Source organism: Oncorhynchus tshawytscha, linkage group LG02, assembly GCF_018296145.1.
Source record: "Oncorhynchus tshawytscha isolate Ot180627B linkage group LG02, Otsh_v2.0, whole genome shotgun sequence".
NCBI lineage: Eukaryota > Metazoa > Chordata > Actinopteri > Salmoniformes > Salmonidae > Oncorhynchus > Oncorhynchus tshawytscha.
The window spans coordinates 57,296,136-57,321,322 of record NC_056430.1 but is presented as its reverse complement, the minus strand read 5'-3'; the positions used below and the strand labels follow the sequence as shown (position 1 = coordinate 57,321,322).

The 25,187-nt window shown below is 41.3% G+C and overlaps 1 protein-coding gene across 2 annotated transcripts in view; it reads left to right on the top strand.

Moving 5' to 3' along the window:
* The first annotated feature begins 16,235 nt into the window (after positions 1 to 16,235).
* LOC112266576 (CMP-N-acetylneuraminate-beta-galactosamide-alpha-2,3-sialyltransferase 2) overlaps positions 16,236 to 25,187 on the top strand; it is a 48,445-nt gene continuing 39,493 nt past the window's right edge. For both annotated transcript variants that reach the window (XM_024444166.2, XM_024444176.2), the window contains exon 1: positions 16,236 to 16,371. The gene's annotated coding sequence lies outside the window, so the exon portion shown is untranslated. The remainder of the gene's footprint in view (positions 16,372 to 25,187) is intronic.

The window sequence follows — 25,187 nt, the reverse complement described above, 5'->3', positions numbered from 1 at the left end:
GGTTTTATTTTAATTAGTCATTTTATTAGATTAGATTTTTCCTTCCGAAGAAATATTGAGTTACACTGCCAAGGGGGGAGATGTAGGGGAGTGGTAGAGAAAAACTACTCCTACACATTCCTGTGCCCTCATTCATATTTTGTGGAGAGGTGTCATATGATTTCACACTGGAAATGTCATCCTGCAGGTGATTTCTGAAACAAATTACCTTTTTTTTTGTAGGAATCTCTTGAGCTCCGTGGTTAGGGAGGGTTTCCTCCCAAGATTGAGAGAGAAGGCATCGTTGTGTACTCAAGCTGATAACAAGCTACTCTGGATTAGTGGCTACTGGTTGATTACTGTAACCAATTATTGCAAGTTCATACTCTGTTGGATACATATGGGTAGGGTTTTACTGAGGAAGGTACAACCTTTGAACGATTAGCTACCAGTAATGTTGGGTTATCTTGGAAGCATGTATCACAGTGTGAGTCATCTGTCCAAAGGAGGAATGGACAGTACAAGTCAAAAATGTACTATCTCAGCATAAGGTGTGCACAATGTTTAATTGCCAACAACATAATGTAGCAAAACAAATAACCACTTATTTGTCTCGACTGCCAGTCCCATGGGGACCATTTGTAAATATTCTGATTGGTTTATGCTCTTCCCCTCGTGCTGTGGTCTATGCGATCCACACCAAGGGAAAAGACTGGACTAAAACCCCCACGAGATTCTCATTGGCAGACCTATGAGAACGCCTGCATCTCCACCTCCCTCACACATTGAGTTACACTGGGTGGATGAGAACATGATGAAATACTGCAAAGCACTAGCTGACTGTATTCGAGCTGTCCACTCACAGGTATTAGCAGCCCAGACCCCTCCAGGAGACCAGCCACACCATTCCTTGGAACCTGGTGATTGGGTCTTGATCAAGCAGCATGTTCGAGACGGCCTTGGATCCCAGGTGGTAGGGATTGTTACAGATCCTGCTGACCACCCTGACTGCAGTGAAGTGCCAAAATGATTGGATCAATTCCTCCCAATGCAAGAGAGTCCCAGAGCCGTAGGAACCAGAGACGACTGCTGTTGGAAAGCGGCAAAGGCACTGCAGTAATTTTGGGCCTGGAATTATGCCTGCCCCTGTTTATATTACTAGTGTCCAGTGAAACAGGGCCGGGAGGGGCTGGAACTGTAGTCTTAGCCACTCCGCCGGGAAATCGTGTGCTCCCCAGGGAAGGGAGCTCAGAGAAGGCGATTATGTACCCATCCCCACAGCTACACATTAATTTAGTGACTCCCTTAGCCCAACCCCAATTGCAAAACCTTTCCCAACCTCATCCCACACTTAAACTGATACTCCTTTTTCTCCACCCATCCAAAACAGTTCACAAGAGAGACAGAGCAAGCACCGCAGAAGAAGAGACATGGATGTCCCTTTCTTTAAAATAATCTGTAAATCAGTCATCCTGTTGGGCATGAACACTAATTCATTTCACTACAAAAGGCGGAATATCTTTAAGTGTTGTATCTTTTGTCAACGTAGATTATTTGGATGTTCCTAAATGCTCCATAAATGCTTATGGTGTAGAAATAGTTTTTCCAAATGATTGTGCCCTTTGTCAAAGGAATGATTGTCCCCTTTGCAAAGGTAAACTCTGTACTACCTTATATCCTTGTTTATTATTTTCATTGTTAGTAATGCAAGATTCTGAAGCCTCTCTGTTTAGGCACTAAGAACATAACTTTTCTCTTTGATTGATTTGTATTTGTATTTCTATTTATTATGGATCCCCGTTAGCTGCCAAGGCAGCAGCTACTCTTCCTGAGGTCTGGCAAAATGAAGGCAGTTACACAATTTAAAAAAATATTACAATACATTCATTACAGAATTCATAACACACTAAGTGTGCGCCCTCAGGCCCATACTCCACTACAACATATCTACAACGCAAAATCCATGTGTACGTGTGTGCATAGTGCGTATGTTATTGTGGGTGTTTGTATGCATGTGGCTGTGCCTATGTTTATGTTACTTCACAGTCTCCACTGTTCCAGAAGGTGTACTTTTACCTGCTTTTTAAATCTGATTCTACTGCTTGCATCAGTTACCTGATTTGGAATAGAGTTCCATGTAGTCATGGCTCTATGTAGTACTGTGCGCCTCCCATAGTCTGTTCAGGACTTGGGGACTGTAAAGAGAACCTCCTGTGGCATGTCTTGTGGGGTATGCGTGGGTGTCTGAGATGTGTGCTAGTCGTTTGAACAGACAGCTCGGTGCTTTCATCATGTCAATACCTCTCACAAATACAAGTAGTGATGAAGTCAGTCTCTCCTCTACTTTGAGCCAGGAGAGATTGACATGCATATTATTAATGTTTGCTCTCTGTGTACATCCAAGGGCCAGCTGTGCTGCCCTGTTCTGAGCCAATTGCAATTTTCCTAAGTCCCTCTTTGTGGCAACTGACCACAAGACTGAACAGTAGTCCAGGTGCGACAAAACTAGAGCCTGTAGGACCTGCCTTGTTGATAGTGTTGTTAAGAAGGTAGACTAGTGCTTTATTATTGATAGTCTTCTCCCCATCTTAGCTACTGTTGTATCAATATGCTTTGACCAGTGACAGTTTACAATCCAGGGTAACTCCAAGCAGTTTAGTCACAACTTGTCAATTTCCACATAATTTTTTGCAAGATTTAGTTGAGGTTTAGGATTTAGTGAACCATTTGTCCCAAATACAATGCTTTCAGTTTTTAAAATATTTAGGACCAACTTATTCCTTGCTACGCATTCCGAAACTAACTGCAGCTCTTTGTTAAGTGTTGCAGTTATTTCAGTTAGTAAAGAATGAAAAAAGTAAGGGGGCTAGACAGCTGCCCTGGGGAATTCCTGGTTCTACCTGGATTTTGTTGGAGAGCTTCCATTAAAGAACACCCTCTGTGTTCTGTTAGACAGGTAACTATTTTCCCACAATATAGCAAGGGGTGTAAAGCCATAACACATACGTTTTTCCAGCAGCAGACTATGATCGATAATGTCAAAAGCTGCACTAAAGTCTAACAAAACAGCCACCCAATCCTTTTTATCATCAATTTCTCTCAGCCAATCATCAGTCATTTGAATGTCCTTCCCTATAAGCGTTCTGGAAGTCCGTTGTCAATTTGTTTACTGTAAAATAGCCTTGTATCTGGTCAAACAATTTTTTCCAAAACTTTACTAAGGGTTGGTAAGAGGTTGATTGGTTGGCTATTCTTAGGTAGCAGAATGACTAGTAGGCTAAAATTGAAGATATGGCAAATAGGAATGGCAATATTGTCTGCTATTATCCTCAGTAATTTTCCATCCAAGTTGTCATATCCTAATGTCTTGTCATTGTTGATAGACAACAATACTTTTTTCACCTCTTCCACACTCACTTTACAGAATTCAAAATTACAATTTTTGTCTGTCATAATTTGATCAGATATACTTGGATGTGTAGTGTCAGTGTTTGTTGCTGGCATGTCATGCCTAAGTTTGCTAATCTTGCCAATTAAAAAAGTAGTTGGCAATATCAGTCGGTTTGGTAATGAATGAGTCATCAGAATCAATGAAAGATGGAGTTGAGTTTGCCTTTTCTCCCAAAATGTCATTGAAGGTGCTCCAAAGCTTTTTACTATCATTCTTTATGTAATTTGATTTATTATATAGTTTCTTCTTTTTATTCAGTTTAGTCATATGATTTCTCAGTTTGCAGTACGTTTGCCAATCGGTTGTGCAGCCAGACTTATTTACCATTCATTTGCCTCATCCCTCTCAACCATACAATTTTCAATTCCTCATCAATCCACTGGGACTTATCCTTTTTTACAGTAATTTTCTTAATGGTTGCATACTTATTAGTAACTGTGATAAGCAATTTATTTTGTAAATGTGTCAAGTGCAGCATCTGTTTGCTCCTCATTACACACCAAAGACCAACACATATTCTTTACATCAACAACATAGGAATCACTACAAAACGTATTGTATGATCTCTTATACTCTATATTAGGCCCAGCCTTTGGATGTTCGGTTTTCTTAGATATGCCTGCTATATTGTGATCACGACATCCGATGGATTTGGATACTGCTTTCAAGCACATTTCTGCAGCATTAGTAAAGATGTGATCAATACATGTTGATGATTTCATTCCTGTGCTGTTTGTAACTACCCTGGTAGGTTGACTGATAACCTGAACCAGTTTGCAGGCACTGGTTACAGTTGGAAGCTTTTTCTTGAAAGGGCAGCTTGATGAATGCCAATGAATATTTAAATCACCCAGAAAATATACATCTCAGTTGATATCACATACATTATCAAGCATTTCACACATGTTATACAGATACTGACTGTTAGCACTTGGTGGTCTATAGCATAGCAGCTTCCCACAAGAATGGGCTTTAGATGAGGCAGATGAACTTGTAGCCATATTACTTCAACAGTATTTAACATTAGATTGTCTCTAAGGTTTACGGCAATGTGGTTCTGAATATAAACAACATTGCTGGTGTAGTTGTGCTTATGGAAGTCTCCATGGCACAAAAGGGGAAATTAAGATGAATGACAATTGTGTTAGACAAATGTACTGTGTGCTTTAAAGCTATTGTCCAAGTTAAAGGGGAGTATGAAACGAGGCAATCCCACATGTGTTATACATTGAAGGGGGGGGTCTTCCAGTACATAGTAGTTAAGCTTACCAAGAAAAATCAGTTAGAGAGGAGTGTGCTGATCTGATGTTCCTTGCCTATATAAGCTAAAATGTATTTGTGTCTAAGAGAGTCCAATGTTGGCTGCGTCCAGAAAAGTTCTCCCCTGCACAGGTCACTATTGAATAAAGTCATATTACTTCAACAATATTTCACATGAGATCCTCTCGAAGATTTACTGGAATACGTGTCACGCCCTGACCTTAGTTTTCTTTGTTTTCTTTATTATTTTGGTTAGGTCAGGGTGTGACGAGGGTGGTTTGTTAAGTTTTTGTATTGTCTAGGGTTTTTTGTGTGTCTAGGGGTTTTGGTATTCTAGGTGTTTATATGTCTATGGTTGCCTAGATTGGTTCTCAATCAGAGGCAGCCATTTATCGTTGTCTCTGATTGGGGACCATATTTAGGTAGTCATATTTCTTGGGTAGTTTGTGGGTTGTTATTCTATGTTTAGTTGCCTGTTTGCACTAGTCATATAGCGTCACGTTTTTTGGGGTATTTTTTTTGTATAGTTTTGGTCAGTGTTCGTTCTTTCATTAAAAGAGTTATGCACGCTTACCATGCTGCGCCTTGGTCTCCTCCATACAACGAACGTGACAATATGGCTCTGAATATAGACCGCAACACCACCTCCTTTGGTATTTCTGTCTCTTCTCTAGATGTTATAGCCATATTGATACCACTATATCATCAAAGGAATTATCTAAGTGAGTTTCAGAGATAATCAGTATATGAATGTCGTCTGTTACTAGCAAGTTATCGATTTCATGAACCTTGTTTCTTGGGCTACATATGTTAGTGTGGGCTATTTTTTTTGTGACTTTTCTGGGATGCTTGATTGTTTAGATTTTTTTTAACCAGAAATAGACATGACAGTGATATTTATGTTTGAGCTGATACTGCCGGGTGAGCTGCACACAGCGAACTTCCTACCAGGACACTGCCTCAGTGCTAACAGTATAACTCTGGTTCATATACACTAGCTATAGGATCGACAGAGGCATTCAGGGACTTAGAGAGGGACCTAAAATTAGGTTACTTACATTATGACTTCCAACACTCCGGGACAATGTACATTTGCTGCAGCACTATGACAACTCAACGACACAATGGTAGGGATTATCTGAGAGGGCTTGGGTCATTGATAAGTCATTGTCTCAACACAGCCTTGAAATGCATGGGCAGAGTCTAGTAGCCAAGATGATCTGGATGGACTCCGCCATACCTGTAGAGCATCTTCTTCGACTTAGAAGCCACTGGAGAGGGAGACAGAACAGAGGATGAAGGCGCCGGCACTTCTGGATCCAGGGCAGCGAAGCTGTTTGAAATCTGTGTCCAGTCCGGGCTTCCCATTGCCAAGGGGGCCTCCATTGCCAGATGCCACTGCTTTCAACTTCCACGGTGAGTGACATATCTCCATGGCTGGTTGATAGGATCAAGAACAAGAACGTCCAGAGGCAGCTTAATTACTTCATTCTCCAAGGAAGAGAGAGACATCTTTGGGTATGGATCCGACACTTGGTGGCGACACTTCCACCAAGCCGGAGTGGCGCCCAGCTACTGGAATAGAGGAGAAAGAAAAAGTAGGCGGGTGTGGATTCCCCAGTAAATTGTGTAAATTCACTACATGTTTGCTAAGAGTAGCCACTTTGCCCCTGTAGTCCTCTGCAAGCAAACAGTTGCTACATTGAAAGTCCGGGCGGTCCACATAGGGCAAAATAAACACAGCTCCTGGAGCGTTGAAAACGTTCAATAGTGACCTCCATTTGAGACTGCTGGCCAGCTAGGCTAGCTAGGCTAGCTGGGCTTCCGTGTCTCTCTCCTTACAGGGAATTCTCAACTAAGTGAACAAAAAGAGCACACAGAAATGGCTAAATCTGAAAAGCAGAAACATAACCTACTGTTCAAAAGTTTGGGGTCACTTAGAAATTTGTGGATTTGAAAGAAAATAACCATTTTTGTCTATTACAATAACATCAACTTGATCAGAAATACAGTGTAGACATTGTTAATGTGGTAAATGACTATTGTAGCTGGAAACGGCAGATTTTTTATGGAATATCTACATAGGCGTACAGAGGCCCATTATCAGCAACCATCACTCCTGTGTTCCAAGGGCACGTTGTGTTAGCTAATCCAAATTTATCATTTTAAAAGGTGAATTGATCATTAGAAAACCCTTTTGCAATTACTGTATGTTAGCACAGCTGGAAACTGTTGTCCTGATTAAAGAAGCAATAAAACTGGCCTTCTTTAGACTAGATGAGTATCTGGAGCATCAGCATTTGTGAGTTCGATTACAGACTCAAAAGGGCCAGAAACAAAGACTTTCTTCTGAAAGTCTATTCTTGTTCTGAGAAATGAAGGCTATTCCATGCGAGAAATTGCCAAGAAAATGAAGGTCTTGTACAATGCTGTGTACTACTCCCTTCACAGTACAAAAGCAAACTGGCCCTAACCAGAATAGAAAGAGGAGTGTGAGGCCCCGGTGCACAAATGAGCAAGAGGACAAGTACATTAGTTTCTCGTTTGAGAAACACATGCCTCGCAAGTCCTCAACTGGCAGCTTCATTAAATAGTACCCACAAAACACCAGTCTCAATGTCAACAGTGAAGAGACGACTCCGGGACACTGACCTTCTTTGCAGAGTTCATCTGTCCAGTGTCTGTGTTCTTTTGCCCATCTTGATCTTTTCTTTTTATTGGCCAGTCTGAGATATGGCTTTTTCTTTGCAACTCTGCCTACGAGGCCAGCATCCCGGAGTCGCCTCTTCACTGTTCGTTGACACTGGTGTTTTGTGGGTACTATTTAATGAAGCTGCCAGTTAAAGACTTGTGAGGCGTCTGTTTCTCAAAATGTGTAATCACGCTCTCCGCAGCCGATGTGCGTAATACCTTTAAACAGGTCAACATTTACAAGGCCGCAGGGCCAGACGAATTACCAGGACGTGTACTGCGAGCATGCGCTGACCAACTAGCAAGTGTCTTCATTGACATTTTCAACCTATTCCTGTCCAAGTCTGTAATGCCAACATGTTTTAAGCAGACCACCATAGTCCCTGTGCCCAAGAACACTAACGTAACCTGCCTAAATGACTACCAACCCGTAGCACTCACGTCTGTAGCCAGGAAGTACTTTGAAAGGCTGGTCATGGCTCACATCAACACCATTATCCCAGAAACCCTAGACCCACTCCAATTTGCATACTGCCCCAACAGATCCACAGATGATGGAATCTCTATTGCACTCCACACCACCCTTTCCCACCAGGACAAAAGGAACATTATGTGAGTATGTTATTCATTGACCACAGCTCAGCGTTCAACTCCATAGGGCCCTCAAAGCTCATCTATAAGCTAAGGACCCTGGGACTAAACACCTCCCTCTGCAACTGTATCCTGGACTTCCTGATAGGCCGCCCCCAGGTGGTAAGGGTAGGCAACAACATCTGCCACGCTGATCTTCAAGGTGCGTGCTTAGTCCCCTCCTGTACTCCCTGTTCACTCACGACTGCGTGGCCAAGCACTACTCCAACACCATCATTAAGTTTGCTGACGACACAACAGCGGTAGACCTGATCACCAACAATGACGAGACAGCCTATAGGGCGGAGGTCAGAGACCTGGCCGTGTAGTGCCAGGACAACAACCTCTCCCTCAATGTGATCAAGGCAAAGGAGATGATTGTGTCCACATCACCAACAAACTAACATGGTCCAAGCACACCAAGACCGTCGTGAAGAGGGCATGACACAACATATTGCCACTCAGCAAACTGAAAAGATTTGGCATGGGTCCTCAGATCCTCAAAAGGTTCTACAGCTGCACCATCGAGAGCATCCTGACTGGTTGTATCACTGCCTGGTATGGCAACTGCTCGGCCTCCGACCGCAAGGCACTACAGAGGGTAGTGCTTACTGCCCAGTACATCACTGTGGCCAAGCACCTCTATATCAGGCAGTGTCAGACGAAGGCCCTAAAAATTGTCAAAGACTCCAGACACCCTAGTCATAGACTGTTCTCTCTGCTACCACACGGCAAGTGGTACCGGAGCGCCAAGTCTAGGTCCAAGAGGCTTCTAAACAGCTTCTACCCCCAAGCCATAAGACTCCTGAACATCTAATCAAATGGCTTCCCAGACTATTTGCATTGCCCACCCCACCCTCTTTTTTACGCCACTGCTAGTCTCTGTTATTATCTATGCATAGTCACTTTAATAACTCTACCTACATGTACATATTACCTCCATCATAAAGTTATGAGAAAGCACACGTCATCAGACATAATTTTCATCAGTGAGTAACAGCTGTATGCAAATCCAAAGTTAAACACAAAAAACAGGACATGATTTCCCAAAAATGTAATATACAAACCTGTGTAACCCAAACTGTATAGCATGGTACTTCATTACAGAGAAGATCTACTGGTCAGACATGACCTGGTGTACTTCTCTATGCAGTTACATTAACCCAACAGTCCTTTTATCTTCCCAATTAGCATCAAGCTAATTCATTTTGGGTAACCCATGCACTCAGAACAGACTGCATGGCTTGTAACGACCCCATTCCATTTAACTGAATGTTATCTGGGCAACGCACAAGCCAGACACAGGAAGGAAGCCAAGCAAAGAGATAGGCACAATTAGGTTATGTCCTTTGCATGCTGGTTTATAGCTCAATATTTCCAGTAACCTGATGGGCCCATCCTACAGTATGGCCGTGTGACCTCAGAACCAATATGGAGAAGGCATGTCAAGAATGTATTGCACTTTGACTGACAACTGAATAGGTTAGGAAATTACCTCAGGCTCTATGGTTCTAAATCCTGAAACCAAACTGGGGTAGATATATCCAAAGAAAGTTCAATGATATTGTAGTGAACAGAGGGAGTGGGAAGCAAACCCAGGTTTCTGGTGGGAAAGGCAAACCCCCTACACATTGTGCCAATAGGGTTAACACAATTGATGGTAATTGTAACGTGACTCTTACAGCGAAAAGCGCTTCACTGCCCCCTCCACATGCTTTAACTGACCTCAGCCCCCTCACACATCAAAGCGTTCCGATGGCCTCACAGCCACCATTCCACTTTTAACACCAATGAAGCAAATGGGCTCCCGAGTGGTGCAGTGGTCTTAAGGCACTGCATCTCAGGCTGTATCACAACCGGCTGTGATTGGGAGTCCCATAGGGCGCTGTCGTCCGGGTTAGGGTTTGGTTGGGGTAGGCCGTCATTGTAAATAAGAATTAGTTCTTAACTAACTTGCCTAGTTAAATAAAGGTTACATTTAAAAAATATATATGGCAGTGGTGGAAAAATAACCCAATTGTCATATGAGTAAAGGTAAAGATACCTTAATAGAAAATGACTCAAGTAAAAGTGAAAGTCACCAAGTAAAATTCTACTTGAGTAAAAGTCTAAAAGTATTTGGTTTTAAATATACCTAAGTATCAAAAGTAAAAGTATGAATCACTTCAAATTGCTTATATTAAGAAAACCAGACAGCATAATTTTATTTTACATTTTTTATGTAAGGATAGCCAGGGTCACACTACAACATGCAGACATAATTTACTAGCGAAACATGTATGTTTAGTGAGTCTGCCAGATCAGCGACAGTAGGGATGACCAGGGATGTTCTCTTGATATTTGCGTGAATTGGACCATTTTGCTGTCCTGCTAAGCATTCAAAATGTAACAAGTACTTTTGGGTGTCAGGGAAAATGTATGGAGTAAAAAGTACCTTAAGTACCATTTTGGAATGTAGTGAAGTAAAAGTAAGTTGTCAAAAATATAAGTAGTAAAGGGCAGATACCTTCAAAAACTACTTAATTGGTACGTTTAAGTATTTTACACCACTGGCAAATGGAGAGAGCAGGAAGAAAACCCTTGTCGCTGGATTGAAAGACAAATGCCCTGTTTCACACCAATAGTGTTAACCACTTGGTCGGAATGGTAATGAGGCTCATGTAGCGAGGATCGCTAAAATATACTGTATGTTGTGGAGGTCCTTCACTGTGCGGACTAAATTCTTTTTAAAATGAATTATTAACATTTTCTGTAGATGGTTAAAGGACAAGTTTGGTGTTTTTATATTTCTTATTTTACCTTGAAATTAGTCTACAGACCTCAATAAACTGTAAACCACTGTTTGAATTTGTTCCAATAGCCACTGCTAACTTTAGCCAAGTATCTATTCTCCATGATGATTCATCCACGAGTTGAGTGAAGACTAGAGTTTTTGGAGTGAACCTCCAACTCCTTTGAGTTGCTGTGCAGTTGATACTTTTTAAACACTTACCGTGTTCCTATGCTTGTCCTCTGTAGCTGCGTGACTTTCTTTGTTAGCTGAAATCCAAACTTTTTAATAAAATATTAATCAAATACAACCACCGACTGTTTCCTCATTGCTGTTGCCTTAAAGGGGAAAGCACCTGCTGATTTGGCCTGATTTTTTGGCTTGCTCCTCAAGAAATGCTGTCGGCTATGACCGAAGCCAAATGTGAGTTGGCTTTGGGGTGTGGTTTGATGTGGGTGTGTCCTTGCCACCACCAAGACACACCCATCTGTCAGAACCTTGTCCACAGCTGTTTCCCCCCACTCAAACACAACAAACTAACCTCCTGCAAGTCAAGTTCAATAACTACAGGCAGATGTATGGTGAGATGCCAGAGGAAGCTTTGAATATGTTATTAGCCTACAAAGGATTATGAGAATAATGCAATTGCTGAATGTATGTAGATATTCTAAACTAAGTGTTTTGATAACTTTCAAATGTAGTATGTGTATTTCTAATGGATCCCCATTAGCTTCAGCCAAGGCAGCAGCTACTCTTCCTGGGATCTGACAAAATTAAGGCAGTTATGCAATTTTAAAAACATTGCAATACATTCATTACAGAATTCATAACACACTAAGTGTGTGCCCTCAGGCCTATACTCCACTACCACATATCTACAACGCAAAATTAATGTGTACATGTGTGTTAGTGCGTATGTTATCATGTGTTTGTATGCATGTATCTGTGCCTATGTTTGTGTTACTTCACAGACCCCGCTGTTCCATCAATCAATCAATCAAATGTATTTATAAAGCCCTTCTTACATCAGCTAATGTCACAAAGTACAGAAACCCAGCCTAAAACCCCAAACAGCAAGCAATGCAGGTGTAGAAGCATGGTGGCTAGGAAAATCTCCCTAGAAAGGCCAAAACCTAGGAAGAAACCTAGAGAGGAACCAGGCTATGGGGGGTGGCCAGTCCTCTTCTGGCTGTGCCGGGTGGAGATTATAACAGAAAATGGCCAAGATTTTCAAATGTTCATAGATTATCAGCAGGATCAAATAAAAATAATCACAGTGGTTGTAGAGGGTGCAACAGGTCAGCACCTCAGGAGTAAATGTCAGTTGGCTTTTCATAGCCGATCATTCAGAGTATCTTTACAGCTCCTGCTGTCTCTAGAGAGTTTAAAAGAGCAGGTCTGGGCTTGTCTGGTGAACAGGTCGGGGTTCCATAGCCGCAGGCAGAACAGTTGAAGCTGGAGCAGCAGCACGAACAGGTGGACTGGGGACAGCAAGGAGTCATCAGGCCATGCAGTCCTGAGGCATGGTCATAGGGCTCAGGTCCTCAAAGAGAGAGAAAAAGAGAGAGAATTAGAGAGAGCATACTTAAATTCACACAGGACACTGGATAAGACAGGAGAAATTCTCCAGATATAACAGACTGACCCTAGCCCCCCGACACATACAAACTATTGCAGCATAAATACTGGAGGCTGAGAGAGGAGGGTTCGGGAGACATGAGATGTATTTTTACCTGCTTTTTAAATCTGATTCTACTTCTTGCATCAGTTACCTGATGTGGAATAGAGTTCCATGTAGTCATGGCTCTATGTAGTACTGTGCACCTCCTTCTATTCTGAACTTGGGGACTGTGAAGAGACCACTGGTGGCATGTCTTGAGGGGTATGCATGGGTGTCCGAGCTGTGTGCTAGTATTTTAAACAGACAGCTCGGTACCTTCAGCTTGTCAACACCTCTTACAAAAACAAGTAATGAGGAAGTCAATCTCAGTTCCACTTTGAGCCAGGAGAGATTGACATGCATGTCATTAATGTTATCTCTCCGTGTACTTTTAAGGGCAAGCCGTGCTGCCCTGTTCTGTAACATTTGTACAATTTTGACTTCGTGGCTGTGGTAACTAGTGGAACCCCTAATTCTATGCTTTACAGATGTAGACTGACTGTAGCTCCAGATTGGATTATATTTAGTTCACTGTATTAGTCAGACTCAGACATGAGTTAGCTACCACCGTAGCTGCATCAATTATTTATTTTTGCTCTAGACAATACAGAATACACTTGTATGAGCTACGAACTAACTTCCAAATCTGACTTGTAGGCGAACGTTAGCTAGCAAGCCTGTCTTGCTAGCATTATCAAATGATAATTTTACATAACCAGCCATATCTAGACAATACACAATAAAAGTATGAGCTAAGACCTAACTAAGACCTAACTATAACGAGGTAGCTAGCTACGCTAACGTTAGCTAAAACGATAGCTAGCCTGCCTCGCTAGCTAATGTTAGCTAGCCTGCCTTGCTTTATCAAAAGATGGCTACCTACATAACCAGTAATAACGTTATCTAACATTGCTAGCTAAATTATACCAGAGAGGTGAATATATTCCAGTATCTCTGGTTATACTCACCACCACCGGTCACTGCACACCAAGCTAGAGTTACTGGTGCAGTCTTGGGGGCCGACGAACTCCAAGCACCTATTCCGACCACACACTAGCTCTAGGGTCCTTCGGCAGGATCTTTGGCTGTGGAGGCATCGTCAATCCGTGTAGGGCCCGTGATCCTTTGAACACGTTGGGGGCGATGAAGCCCCATTCAATGAAGTGAAGCGAAGGGGGCAGAGGGGCGATTTGCACATAGAGCTTAGCAAAAGTGGCCATGATTTGTTGACATAATTATGGCACAGTGGGAGTGAGGTTTGTGGAGAGAATGGATCCTTGCATTTTGGCTGATCCATATGTGGTGTCAGGTTGGGTGGAGAAGAGGTTGGGGGGGACTGTTGAGTTGGTGAGAGTAACTCAGAGTGGATTAGTGATGATTTATTGTGTTTCTTCAGTCCAGAGGGAAAGGGCACTCTGGACCACATGATTAGGGACAAGAAATGTGACTTGCTTTGGCTCTCCGGAGCAGGGCGCCATTGAAAGGAGTTACAACGAGGGTGGCATTAAGTGGGGCGGCAGGGTAGCCTAGTGGTTAGAGTGTTGGACTAGTAACCGGAAGGTTGCAAGTTCAAACCCGAGCTAACAAGGTACAAATCTGTCGTTCTGCCCCTGAACAGGCAGTTAACCCACTGTTCCTAGGCCATCATTGAAAATAAGAATTTGTTCTTAACTGACTTGCCTAGTTAAATAAAGGTTAAAAAAAACATTTTTAAGTGTTGAGGAGGATCAGTATAAATGGAAGATTCCCGGTGTCTGTGATGCCTGCCGTTTGGTGTGACACAGATCCATTGGAGAGGGTGGGGAAACGGAGAAGATAATGTCTGTCCTGCTGAGTTTTGATGTAGAGTCTTTGCCGGTCAAGTAAGGAAGTGTAAGTTATTCCTTGAGAGCTTTTGTTCCGAAAATACAACAGTGTTTTAGCTGTCAAGTTTATGGGCATGTTACAGCAGTGTGTAGGAGGGAGATTCCTAGATGTGAGAAGTGTGCAAGGAGGCATGAGACGAAGGAATGTGCAGTATCGTTGGAGAAAGTTGTTTGTGATAGATGTGGGAGTGCCCATATGGCTGGAGCTCCGTGGTGTCCGGTGAGAGAAAGTCAGGTTGAAGTTGCAAGAGTAGTACAGAAAGTGTTGTATGACAAAGCATTGAAGAGAGAGGTAGAGGAAGATGGGGGCAGGGTGAGGGATACTGAGAGTATTCCTGTGGATAGGCAGCGACCAAGAGAGAGTGATGGGAAGATCATGTCCTTCATTAATGTAGGCTTTTTAGCATTCATAGAGAAGTACTTGGGATTGTGAGGATTTACAGCAGAACAGTAGCAGGGGGGGTTGAGTGGTAGTGTTCTGTCCTCTCAGACCATTGGTCTGGAGTAGGATTAGATAGGGTTAAATAGTGGAATGCGGTGATGTTTAATTAGAGAGGATTAATAGTTAGAAGGGCAATTTTCCTTTTTTCCCAATATTGTATTACTGTATCAAGAATTTAATGTAGGTAGGACGTAAATGACCTCACACAGTCATAGTTCAGTAGGTGGCGGTGTATGACCTCACACAGTCATAGTTCAGAAGGTAGGCCGTGAATGACCTCACACAGTCATAGTTCAGTAGGTGGTGGTGTATGACCTCACACAGTCATAGTTCAGTAGGTGGCGGTGTATGCACCTAAAAGTTGGATGCGATCTGCCAAGTGAGAGAGGAGCATGGAGGATGGAAGGAGTGGAATAAGAGACAGGCTAGCTATCAAGGGCTATGTATGAAAGCTCTGTTTCAGGAGGCTTGGTGGGAAGATGGCAGAAGTGAATGCGGAGTTTGAATCAAGCAGCGCGTCGAGCAAATTTGGCGAAGACGAATGTCCTCAATGAACAACAGTAGTACTGGAACTGTTGGAGTGGAGGATATGTGTGTGAGTGATAATGAATCGCTTCTTGATGGGATGGGTTCGTTGCGTAAGGGTGCATTTGTGGGAAACCCGTTTGAGGTGTTGAAAATGGTGAAGTATGTTCTTGGAAAAGTGGAGTCTGTCCGAGTGACTTTATTTTGATTAATTGTATTTCTTAAGAGTAGAGGAAGATTGCAGTGGGCCTCAAAAAACAACAGAAGTGTTGTGTTTTGAACTTCGGAGTGGAGCACCCGTCAAAGGAGTCATCTCAGTGGTGTCACAGATACTCAAGGTTGAATACCTGAATAGAATTCCTGGTGGGGTTAGTGCCCAGCGTCTGACCTGCTGGGTGAATATTGTTCTTTGATAAAGAGCAAATACCTACACATGTGAAGCTTGGTTCTGTAAGATACGCTGTAAGAGATTTAGTCCCCAAACCAATGCAGTGTAAGAATTGTAAAAGATTTGGCCATGTTTCAAGTGTGTGCAGACGAACAGTGTATACTGAAGAACGGTGTGTAGAAGGATGACGGTGTTGCAATTGTGGTGGGGATCATGATCCTGAGTTCCTGGAGTGCCCTGTAAGGGTGAAGGAGATTGCCCGCTCCAACTTTTGCCACCTCAAATCGAATCTCCTATGCAAAAGCGATTAAAAGAATTGAGAAAACAAGTGATGCCTAGTGAAGATATGGTAATGGATACACCATAGCCTGTAGTAAATGTTTGCTGCCAGACAAAAGATGCCCTGTGTTAAAAATGTGGATTTTGTTGTGTTCATTGCCACAGTTATAAACTGTATTTTTTGTGAGACTCATGGAAAAGTTACTTAAATAACCTAACTCAGACGTTAGGCTACCAAGGGAAAATGAGTCAGTCGTAAAACCATGATAAACATTTTGCGTTTCTCAATTGCTATTTCTGAAACATCCACGCACGCGTGAGCGCTCGCACACGAAATTGGAGGCAGGGCAAATAAGCACCCCGACCTCATGTACCTTCTGGTCATGCTTTACCAAAAACAGTTAGGCTGCTGAGCTGTCGTCCCGCACTATGTAAGTATGTCTCCTTTTCGTGTGACTATTTGCCTTTGTAGAAATGACTCAAAAACAGGGAAGACGTGGTATCGAATGTGTTGTGTAGCCATCATACAAAGGGTAGAACGTTTTCATACAAAGTTACAATGTATCAACTTTGAGAAGTCACGTAGTTTACTTACTATATACGATTTCGCAAGAAAAAAAAAGATTATAGTAAGTAAACTATAGGTATATTAGTTTCATATTAGTTTCATTCGAATTTTCAAAATGTATCCGCCCTATGAACGCTATGGGAGATAGTCAACTGCATAGAAGTTACGAGAAACCCGCTATGTGAATGACGTGTTCATAAAAGTTTTCTTCGAGGATCTTGAAAATAAATATTGGATGGCCCCGTTAACGAACGTTGTGAAAATTGTTGCAAAGCTATACGACATTGTGCTGTATTGGAAAAAACAATATTTTGTGTAATCCCCTCCGTTTTTTAGTTGTACGCAAAAAACGAACAGCACCACCGAGGTATCTATTTTGAAGTGACATGAGATTAGCACATGACCCATGAACAAACTACTACAATGGAATAATCAGTGTTAAATAGAGCCGTTTTTATTACGAGTTACTAACGTAGTATGAGGCGTCGCCATCCTGTTTTTTTTTGTCAGTAATGCGTTTGTGCACCCCCCCATGCTCAGCACTGGAGTCACTGCAGAATTTATATTAATGTAAGCACTAGTGATACTGTATGTTGGTGAATTGTTTCCATCATCCAGGCTGAATTTTAAGAGAAGTGCACAACAGCTGCAAGAAGAGTTAAAGGAAGTGCCCTTCTAGCATTTCTTCCTACACAAAAGAAGAGCGCTGCACTATAAAAAAGGAACAGACCCTGGCTTGAATCTATGGTTCTCAAATCCATTCACTCCTCATTAGCAATGAATGCAAGGTAGCTGGTTTTAGCAAGTAAAGCCATAGTATTTAATCTCTCCACACCCACTATGGCCCATTGTGGAGAATCCATATGTTCTGTGCTCATGTAACATATAGTGACTTGTCATAACAACAATGCGAGGATGTGGCTGGTGAATGGTATTGTGCCTAGTTATACATTTACAACCAGAGCGTCCTTTTACTATGGACTAATAAGCACATCACAAAGTAACAGCTGTTACATGTTACAAAATAAGAATTTGTTCTTTAACTGACTTGCCTAGTTAAATAAAGGTAAACATTCCTGTAGTCATGCAATGTTGGGCTGGTGATGGTTGGTTGCAAGCATATTTCCAATTTGAGTGGAGTGGGCTTTCCTGTATTTGGAAGGTGAAGGCCCACTCTGTCTTTTGTGTGTGGTCTATACAGACGCAACTGCTGGAAACCAAGACCTATGTTGCTACTGTCCTACCCGCCCAAAAGATAACAATCCTCTCCGTCATCCTCTTGAAGCTCTCTCCTAAATTCCGACATACACCACCCTGCATGTCACAGGAAATAACAGGCCCTTGCATTTGAGTATTATTTACTCAGCTCCGCTTCTAGTCTAAATCTTCTAAGAGGGGATTTATTGTTCTTGTTTATCCCCTTCCTCAGCTCTCATTTTTAGTTGTTTACTTTAATTCTGTGAAAATGTTGGTCCTACTTACTTTTTCTCCCCCCTAAGTTGCCAGTTTGACTTGTGTAAAATTAAGAGACTCCTTTTACAGAACTCACAAAGCTCACGTATCTATATTTTGCTGTTAAAAAGTGAGTTGTAATGCAAACTCAGACAAAGGTTCCCCCCTCCTGAATTGAATATGAATTTGCTTGGCTAAGACCCCGGTTAACCAATGCAACTTAATATTGTTGGTAGAGCACAGTTGTGGGTTTCTGGTTTCAGTAATGTGAGAGTCAGAAACTTTTTCTATAGGCTCCAGGCTTTGTCCAGTAGCGGCACTGTATAGGGCTGGGCGGTATACCGTATTTTATGATATACCGGTATTATTGCTTGGACCGGTTTGGGTTTTTACTTTACCTTCTATACCGGTATTTGAATGTTTGGTTGTTAAATGTGATACGCCAGGTGTAATGTCAATTGTTATAGTTTACTTCACTACTTGAGTCATCTATCTCCGCTCTTTCTCTCTGTGCCACTTTCCACACAGACCTAGCCACACCCCTTGTCACATAAGGAGCGCATTTGATGTTCCTCAACCACAGATACTTGCGTTCAGTCTGAAAGGTCAATGCAGCACATGCAACAATGTTGATGAGGACAATGCTGTTTTCACATTGCTTCTTAATATAAATCCACTAGCATTCTATAATGACACTATTGGTCTGTTTCTTATGTAACAGTATTGCTTCAGTCCCTCTCCTTGCCCCTACTTGGGCTCAAACCAGGCACCCTCTGCACACATACACAACTGACACCCACGAAGCATCGTTACCCATCGCCCCACGGCCCTTGCAGAGCAAGGGGAACAACTACTTCAGGTCTCAGAGCGAGTGACGTCACCCGATTGAAACGCTATTAGCGCGCACCACCGCTAACTAGCGGTTACACTTTCACATTGGTTACACTCACCCCCTTTCAACCTCTTCCTTTTCCACAACAACCAGTAATCCAGATCAGCAGCATCAATGTAACAGTATAGCTTCCGTCCCTCTCCTCGCCCCTACCTGGGCTCGAACCAGGGACCCTCTGCACACATCGAGAACAGCCACCCTCGAAGCATCGTTACCCATCGCTCCACAAAAGCCAAGGCCCTCTGCAAGGGGAACAACTACTTCAGGTCTCAGAGCGAGTGACGTCACCCTATTGAAACACTATTAGCGCACACCACCACTAACTAGCTAGCCATATCACATCGGTTACACTTACATCAGCAAACAGCTAGTTTGTATTTTCTTAGCAAGTTGCCCTAAATCTTGTGAGATGCTAATTGTTAGCCGCTAATGCTAATAGCTAGCTAGCTAGATAGCAAATACATGTACTGAGTAAGAGCAAATGTAGCTAGCTAATACATCCTGATAATACCAGGGATGGCGGAGACCTAAATCAGCATGTTGTTTGTGCAACAGTATCTTCTAAATGAAAGAGGACTATGCAAAGCAAGAATATGTTAGCTACATGAAGTAGCTAAGAGAACATGCAATGTAGCCAAAGTTTATAGGGTCCCCTATGAAACACTTATCAGCACTTTATTTCCTACCCTGTAACAATAACTCCTCCCTGGCATTTTAATTCCTTGTCATCTCAAACACTGTATTCAAAGTGCCCACTATTATAGTCTTAACTATAGAATTAGAATAGTCAAACTATTTCCATGAGTCCAACAGTTTTGCTTTAATTCTAATTTGCAAGTCAAATTTCAATTGCAACATTTGGTTAAAAATAAGTCCTAGATTATTTGCCCATATCGTGCAGCCTTACGTGGCAGTGTGGAAATTATCTCAATTGAGCAATGGTGTAAAAATACTTTCAAGTACTACTTACGTTTTTTTGTTGTTGGTATCTGTACTTTATATTACTATTTTTATTTTTGACAACTTTTACTTCACTACATTCCTTAACAAAATACTGTACTTTTGTTAAAGGAATTCTATTCCTATATGTTTAACAACCAATTCAATTAAAACACTCTGCCCATTTCTAAGAATTTGTAAGATACTTATTTGCATAAAATGGACAGAGACCAGTCTCAAAATCAATCAATAGCATTTATTCTCGATAGTACAATTTACATCAGGTTTTATACTAAAAATTACATCACAGGTTTTATTCTGTCCTTCCTCCACTCCGATACAATGGCAGTATAGTTCACAAGCCTTTCCACATTGTCCACCACCTGTTAAATAATCTACTACTAGCAGAAGATCTCTCTTCTCCCTGTGTAGAGACAGGATGTCCTGTAAGGAACACAGCATTCCAGCCAGTCTGACAATAGCTCCATTCGTTTCTAACAAGGAACAGACAGTCCTTCTAATTCTGGATGAAAACTACACACATTACATTCAGTATTATGATTATAATAAGATTCATACATCCATACAGTAACATAGTAGTATTCTGTTTAGTCATAGTTCTGATTGAAATGTATACATAATTTAGTCATTATTCATAAAAATCCCTGAACAACTTTTTACTCCATACATTTTCTCTTACACCTATAAAAGTACTCGTTACATTTTGAATGCTTAGCAGGACAGGAAAATGGTCCAATTCACATACTTGTCAAGAGAACATCCCTGGTCATCTCTGATCTGGAGAACTCAATAAACACAAATGCTTTGTTTGTAAATTATGTCTGAGTGTTGGAGTGTGCCCCTGGCTATCCGTCAATAAAAATAAAATGGTGCCATCTGGTTTGCTTAATCTAAGGAATTTGAAATTATTTATACTTTTACTTTTGATACTTAAGTATATTTAAAACCAAATACTTTTAGACTTTTACTCAAGTAGTATTTTACTGGGTGACTTTTACTTGAGTCACTTTCTATTAACGTATTTGTACTTTTACTCAAATATGACAATTGGGTACTTTTTCCACCACTGCAATTGAGTGCAGGAAATGCAGAAATGATAAAAGTGCTGAAATTTGTTTTGGTTAAAATCGTATTGAACAGTATAATACAATCAGAATGGAGAAAGACTCATTGATATCACTTAGAATGTATGTGTTGCCACCCTAGGATCACTCACTACTCATAAAGCAAATGTAGAACTTGTATTATTCAAAAATAAAAAATACAGTAAAATACCATCATTACCGTCCAATTTAAAAAAAATACTGTGATATAATATTTTGGCAATATCGCCCAGCCCTAGTGGCACTTGGGTAAAAATCACTGATTAGGCTTGGGCGGTGTACCATATACCGGGGTATTTGGAAATAGCCACGGGATGGTTTTTCAATACCGTTGAAACGTTATTCAATAAATGTCTATATTTGTTGCTGCCTGCAGTAAACTTTGCAATACATTAGGAGATAAAGCAGATTGCATTCTTCTTTTCACCTGTCACATTATTTTACTTTATGAAGCTTACCGTAGTTGCCCAGAACAGTTTAGCCAGCCGTGTGTTTGTAAATGGGAGAAAGCGGGAGCAGGAGAGTCCAGATGTTTATTGAAAGGGTCACATTTTATTGAAAGCTAAGTTGTTGTTTTTTTGCCTCAGTAGAGTGATCAGGGACATGCAACTATAGGTTTCCTTCACAGAAAATACAATACTGCAAAAAATTTGGCAGACACAATAGCTTCCTTTTCATCAGATGACAACAGAAATGCAATTCTATTTGGCTGGCAGCCACAGAAGTAAATGAACCTACAATGAAAAAGCAAGGTCTTTGTGGCAAAAACGAGGCATGGCCATCAAATTTCTAATGTTTATCGTAGAAAGAATGTAACATTTCCTAATGTTTTGCTTAAAGTTAATCTAGCATTTTACCCAAGAAAAGTAGACTGGCCACACTGAGAACCCAGTGGGCAAAACCTGGTTGAAAAGATATCAGTATGACATCTTATTCTGGTCGCAAACTGGTTGAAAAAGGACGGGTTTTTTGTCTTTTTACTGGCCAGAATATGGCATATTTTTCAGACCACCATACGACCAGCTGGTCATAATTCTGACCACTATCTTATGTGCTATATTATGTAGCCTACTGGTCATAGTTAAAGACCTCATCATAACCTGGTAATGACCACAGCTTATTACCTACCTACTGTAAAACGTATTGCAGAGGAAAAATGTGGATATTGAAAACATTACTCATTAACTTTATATTTGTTTCCGTAGTCACCAATATAAAGTTTATATCTACAACATATTCTTAAATGTTTATTTTATGTATTTTTTCAACCAATTTTCTCCCCAGTTTCGAGGTATCCAATTGGTCAGTCTTGTCTTATCAATGCAACTCCCGTACGGAGAGGCGTGTGTCCTCCGAAACACAACCCAGCCACCTTGCTTCTTGACACAATGCCCACTTAACCCGTAGGCACCAATGTGTTGGAGGAAACACGGGCCGGGCACAGTGCGTGCTAACCAAGGTTGCCAGGTGCACAGTGTTTCCTCTGACACATTGGTGCGGCTGGCTTCCGGGTTGGATGCGTGCTGTGTTAAGAAGCAGTGCGGCTTGGTTGGGTTGTGTATTGGAGGACGCATGACTTTCAACCTTTGTCTCTCCCGAGCCCGTACGGGAGTTGTAGCGATGAGACAAGATAGTAGCTACTAAAAACAATTGGATACCATGAAATTGTGGAGAAAAAGGGGTAAAAAATAAAGAAATGTGCTTGTTTGTGAAAGAAATGCAATTTTTTTGGTCCATTAAAATAGCATCAAATTGATCAGAAATAGTGTAGACATTGTTCATGTTGTAAATGACTATTGTCGCTGGAACCGGCAGATTTTTTAAATGGAATATCTACATAGGTGTACAAAGGCCCATTATCAGCAACCATCACTCCTGTGTTCCAATGGCACGTTGTGTTAGCTAATCCAAGTTCATCATTTTAAAAGGTGAATTGATCATTAAAAAAACCTTTTGCGATTATGTTAGTACAGCTGAAAACTGTTGTCCTGATTAAAGAAGCAATAAAACTGGCCTTTAGACTAGTTGAGTATCTGGAGCATCAGCTTTTGTGGGTTCGATTACAGACTCAAAATTGACAAACAAAGACCTTCTGAAACTCGTCAGTCTATTCTTGTTCTGAGGAATGAAGGCTATTCCATGTGAGAAATTGCCAAGAAACTGAAAATCTCGTACAATACTGTGTACTACTTCACATAACAGCGCAAACTGTCTCTAACCAGAATAGAACGAGGAGTGGGAGGCACGGGTGCACAACTGAGCAAGAGGACAAGTACATTAGTGTCTAGTTTGAGAAACAGATGCCTCACAAGTCTTCAACTGGCAGCTTCATTAAACAGTACATGCAAAACACCAGTCTCAACATCAACAGTGAAGAGGCGACTCCGGGATCCTGGCCTTCTAAGCAGAGTTGCAAAGAAAAAGCCATATATCAGACTGGCCAATAAAAATCAAATATTAAGATGGGCAAAAGAACAGACACTGGACAGAGGAAGATTGGAAAAAGGTGTTAAGGACAGACGAATCTAAGTTTGAGGTGTTCGGATCACAAAGAAGACACATTCGTGAGATGCAGAAGAAAAAAAAGATACTGGAGGAGTGCTTGACGCCATCTGTCAAGCATGGTGTGGTGATCTGGGGGTGCTTTGGTGGTGGTAAAAGTGGGAGATTTGTACAGGGTAAAAGGGATCTTGAAGAAGGAAGGTTATCACTCCATTTTGCAACGCCATGCCATACCCTGTGGAAAGGGCTTAATTGGAGTGACCCAAAGCACAATGACCCAAAGCACAGCTCCAAACTGTACATAAACAATTTAGGGAAGAAGCAGTCAGCTGGTATTCTGTCTATAATGGAGTGGCCAGCACAGTCACCGGACCTCAACCCTATTGAGCTGTTGTGGGAGCAGCTTGACAGTATGATACGTGAGAAGTGCCCATCAAGGCAATCCAACTTGTGGGAGGGGTTTCAGGAAGCATGGGATGAAATCTCTTCAGATTACCTCAACAAATTGATAACTAGAATGCCAAAGGTCTGCATGGCTGTAATTGCTGCAAATGGAGGATTCTTTGACGAAAGCAAAGTTTGAAGGACACAATTGTTATTTCATTAAAAATCATTATTTATAACCTTGTCAACATCTTGACTCTATTTCCTATTCATTTTGCAACTAACTTCCTGTATGTTTTCATGGAAAACAAGGGACATTTCTAAGTGACCCCAAACTTTTGAACGGTTGTGTATCTGTAATCATTAACCATCTCTCTCACACACATACAGTAGCTAGCATGACATAATGTTGACATGGTCACAATATTTTCTAGAAGCTATGATCATCCCTCACACACACACACACACACACACACACACACACACACACACACACACACACAGAAAGAGAGAAACACACATATTTACTGTCATTAACTAAACAGATCAAAATGTCAATAAGTTACAACAGGTAAAAATGAAAACTTAACAAGTCCATGGAGGATTTGCCAGAGAGCTAACGTTAGCTAGCTAAAATTAGCCAGCTAGCAAAACTTTCCTTGATGCTCTTCTCCCCAACAAACTGGCACTTTACTTACAAAAATAAAACAAGAATGCTGGAGAACAGAGACATTTAGCAGTCAAATCTATAAAAACCCAACAACATACATTTCAAGAAACTGTGTTGTTTCCCAGCAGTGTTGTGTAGCTTACTCAGTGCTTTGTCCCGACATGCTGTATGGAATGTTGATAAAAGCAGGCTGCTTGCGAGCAAAGAACTATTGTTGTGCGAGGAACAGATTCCAATACAAGTTTTAGCTGGAACTGATATGCCTACCTCCTTATTTAGCTACTGAATGTAAAATATAATTACTGCACGCATTGTTAATTCATTAAAATCTTTAAGGGAAAATATAATTGTCATATTCTCTGGGTCAAATTCGGGTGCAATAATTTTGTACAAATTATTGATGGAAATAAATGGAATAAAAATAGGATTCTGTAAATTCTGGTGGATTGTAGTATGATATTGAAATAAAAGACAGGCCTACGTATAATTTTAAAAAATCAGAAAACAAATGTAGTTGGACATAATAGAACATCAAAATTGCATTCAGTGGAACAGAAGAAAATGTGCAACACAATAAACTGAGAAATTAACATTAACAAAAGATGGTCATTGGAAGCCAACACACACAGCAATTTACCAGATATCATTAATTAAACAACCATTATTTAATTGTACTGCAGTTTTACTGCATTTTAACAGCAGTGAATTTTTGTAAG